Here is a 4,361-nt window from a genome sequence, read left to right on the forward strand (position 1 = left end):
TCTGTGGCTGTCAGCTGTAGGGCCAGCCTGTCGCACTGCTACAACAACAATACCGATGGACGTCTCACGTGCACACGCATGTGCATACGTGTGTGCGTGCGTGTGTGAGTGTTTGTGTAGAAGTGGTGGGTCACATTGGTACAAATACAACACAGACATGAAAGTGTGCGTGTGTGTGCACGCACTCGTGCACAGTGAGTGAGTAAGTGTGTGGGCTGACTGTGCTCCTCATGTGATGGTATGCAACTATGCATTAGTGCCTGTGTGCCTTTCTCTAAGCATCTCTTTCTCTAAGCATCTCTTTCTCTAAGCATCTCTTTCTCTAAGCATCTCTTCTCGGGGGAAGAAAAAAGGCATGCTGTTTGTGCACAGCACACGTTTGCATGCTTCACCGACATGCACGTGTCCTGCCTATCCCGTTGTGTGTGCGTGTTTTAATGTGTGTTTGCGTGTGGGTCATTCTCGTAGGAAGTGTAATCCCAGGTTTACTTTAGACCAATTTACACTCTGGGTTCCCACTCTTCCTGTTTGAGCAACCTGATGGCAACAAGCTCACAATGACCTCACCACAGCATGCAGTCATTGGCCTACAGACCTGCCATCTGTCGGCCAATCACAGACGGCTCTGGTGACGTACAGCCTCTGAAGTCTGAGGTGATTGGACGGGGAGGCGGGACGTAGGATTCTAATTGGCCGCTCGGCCAGAGAGAGCGTATAAAGCCAAGGCATAGTGAGGAGGATTTGGGAGTTGGTGTTCTTATGGCCACTCTTTAAAACTACACCTCATCTACCTGTAGCTTACACACAGTGTACTGTGGATAAATTGCACTTTAAAGTGAGAAAGCAGGATATAGAATATGTATAGGCTACTGGATGTGGAAAGAGTGACGCTATACGAGTTTCTGTAGTCTGTGACTTGATTAAACAAACAAATGAATGCAATGTGATGAAAAGAAAACAAAGACAAACATCACTGACTGTTCCTGCACTTGTATGTCAGTTGTCTGCATGCCTGCCTGTCTGTCTGTCCCTGTTTGTTTGTAGACTGGGAGAGAGAGAGAGAGAGAGGGGGGGGGGGGGGGAGAGAGAGAGAGAGAGAGAGATGGAGATGGGGGGAGAGAGAGAGACACCGAGGGGGGGGGATAGGGAGGGAGAGAGAAAGAGTTTCTGTGACGCTGGACCATCATTGGCCCTCGCAACCTCGGTCCCTAACAGCTGTTCTGTGTTTTCCCACACGGAGATTGGCCCAAAAGGCGCGTCTGTCAATTTTTCTTTGGCACGCGGCTCCGCCCTGCGAGGCTCCCATTGGCTACTGTATGCGTTCGTGCTTCCCCATTGGCCGAGCGGCCTGGTTGTCAAGGCTTTGCGGCTTCATTCACCATTTTGCGACTGTAGTGTAAGAAGGCACAGGGCAGTCAGCATAGTTTTTCCTCCTTTTAAGTTGCTTTGCTGGAAGAAACACGTAGCGGGCCGTTACATATTCCCAAGCGGCTGGACATTAAGCGCGTGTTCTGCCCCGTCTATCCCGCTGACTCGACAGAGCACCTTGGCTGCAGGAGGACTGTCTTGTTCGGGGTGAGTAATAATAAAAAGCTTGCCCACAAATCTTTCTCCTCCTGCAGCACTGCAGTAACAGCTTGTTGTTGCTTTTGGTCGGAGGTGCTACGTCGGTACATGTTTACTGTCACAAACAGTCTAACAGTATGGTGGATATATCTATGGGTTCATTGTTGTGTCTGCTGTCATTTCAGCAAGGCTGCGGATGAGGAATATCGAGGGCGGATTGGGTGTCTGGGTGAAAAAAAGGGAGCGGTGCGGACGGTTGTAGTGAAGCTAGAAACTTTTCCACTAGAAATATATTCAACGCCATAACTGCCATTGGACTTCCTACAACTGTTCTCCCCTGTACAATTGCGACGAAGCTTCAAAAACTACGCATGTATTTGAGCTCTCCTTTCTCACGAACATGGACATAAATAGGCTTAGTTTCTTCCTCTTTTAATGAATCAATGTGGCTATTTGGTTGTAGCTTTCGCTTTGGGGCGTGCGATGCGGGGCCTTTCTCTGTTTTTCGGCGACTTTTTCTTGTTTGTTTGTTACAATATTATTACGACTTTTCCCCAGAGGTCTGATACAACGTCGTTACAATAGTACACACACCCGGAGGATCGATACAAAGTTGCACCAGGGCTTCGGCGATGTTTCACAATGACTGTCACTTTCGGATTGGCAACAATAATTACTTTACCTGCTGTTCGCAGCCGCGTATGTAGGCTATAAGTGACCGGATTGACAAAGTACGTTGTTTTCCATCGGTGACACTTTGATAACGTCGTGCACAGCGACGCACACAACGCTATTGGATGAGATCACGGCTTAATATAGGTGTTAAAATGCGTTTATTTGCCGTTATTTCCAAGCGGCCTGGTGTGTACCAGTGAGGCCTGCTGCCCTGTGCACGCACCGTCCACGGCCTGTTGTGTAGTAAGCAGATAGTAATCGCAGCACTACGAGGGCTTGACACATATACGGTACTATTGAGCTAAAGCAGAGGTGACGACATTCCTCCGGTTTACTTTGCATTTTGCAGTTAGTGCCTTGGCTTGCACAGATCAAGTTATCTAACTGTGGTTGGAGTGTAGGCTACTTATTACACATGTAACCGTTACCAAATGGACCCTCGGACGGGTTACATTATTTTGTTATCGGAGTTTCAAATGAATAAAAAAAAACACTGAGGATTTGTGTGTGTGTGTGTGTGTGTGTGTGTGTGTGTGTGAGCGTGTGCGTGTGTGTGTGTGTGTGTGTGTGTGTGTGTGTGTGTGTGTGTGTGTGTGTTTATTTCAGCCCAAGTTTGGGCTATACAAATACATGTATGATTGCGCCATTAACTTAATCGACGCTATGAACTGCTATGGTCACGTTGCTCAAAAACTATGCTGTCATAATGTTGTGCTGTAGTATAGTAGCTTTTTACTACCACTATTCCACCACACCTATTAGCTGCGCATGCAATAACATGGTCATTACTATTCGAATAGGACTTGTTGTGGGGTCAGTGGGTGTCATAGATAATACAATACGTTTCCCATATAGGCTTCTATCTATCTATGCTCCATATTTCCACTAAGGCAATATGTGTTGCATCAGTATATCTTGTAAAGCTGTTATCATGACTCTGACACCAGCTGTTGTACACAGTACACTAACCCTACTGAGTAAACACATGGAGCATACTTCTATCGTGACCAAGTAAGGCAGCCTGCCAAATTATTTTATGGCGGCTGTTCTCTACGAGTCCCCTGTCCTAAATAGGAATTTACATATAGCACACATAATGCAGGCAGTGATGATCACTGCTTTCTCTGTGAGTAAGTAGGCCTATATAAACTAGCGCCTATCATTGGATAGGTGTTTGCTATCTCTCTCGCTCCCTCCCTCGGTGTGCGTGTGGCCTTGGAACAGAAGGGCAGCTAGCTACTCATCCTCTCTGGAGAGTGGAGATGGATGTTTCTCCAGCCGACATGACGCATCCCATATTGAAAGGCAGGGGTCATCGCCATGCTGGCTTGTGGTTGTGGTGGACATTTTTGTCAAAATGCATTTTTTTTCCACGGACACAGAAATGAGTGGACAATATTATTACCGAAAAACACATAAAGAGCTAAAAATTGCCTTTACAGGTCTGTAACTCTGAGAGTGCACAAATGGAACCAAATGGACCCTAGTGTCGTAGTAAATCAGTGACATAGGTCTACATGAGGGAAACCTGGAGACTGACATTCAGTAATTGGGTCTCATGATCAAAATAAGAACATTATAATAATATGTTAAAAAAAATGCCACTGACATGGTCTAGTCTTTCCAGGGACACATTTGTCTGTATTGACAGTCGGACACATTGATGACACCTCCTGTTAAAAGTACATCAGCTTGAACAGAAGATGTGTTAAAGTCAGACTGGCTGTCAAGCAGGCAGACACATACAGTACATAGAAAGACAGAAGAATGGTGCGAGTAAACAGAGATTAGCCATATACTTAAAAACCTATATCCTTTCTTGACTGGAGTCCCACAGGGGTTTATACTAGGGACCTTCCTTTTTGACCTTCCTTTTTGCACTGTTACATCAAATATTATTTTTCCCAAATGGTTGCCCCCAGAATAGGGATGCTACAGGGTTCATATGTGGTTACATTACAGTAGACATACAGGCTACAGGACAGACGTGCAGATAGACCGAGACGTATAGGAAGACAGACAGACAGACAGACAGACAGACAGACAGACAAGTTGATAATAATATGATATGATAATAGAGGTAGGCGGACAATGAGACTGGTGGGAGGATAGAGAGGCGG

General features: G+C 46.0%; 1 protein-coding gene across 6 annotated transcripts in view; it reads left to right on the forward strand.

Moving 5' to 3' along the window:
- Positions 1–1,414: 1,414 nt before the first annotated feature.
- cica (capicua transcriptional repressor a) overlaps positions 1,415–4,361 on the forward strand; it is a 59,365-nt gene continuing 56,418 nt past the window's right edge. For all 6 annotated transcript variants that reach the window (XM_079522798.1, XM_079522801.1, XM_079522800.1 and 3 more), the window contains exon 1: positions 1,415–1,575. The gene's annotated coding sequence lies outside the window, so the exon portion shown is untranslated. The remainder of the gene's footprint in view (positions 1,576–4,361) is intronic.

This window comes from Electrona antarctica (genome assembly GCF_951216825.1).
Source record: "Electrona antarctica genome assembly, chromosome: 15".
In the NCBI taxonomy this organism is placed as follows: Eukaryota; Metazoa; Chordata; class Actinopteri; order Myctophiformes; family Myctophidae; genus Electrona; species Electrona antarctica.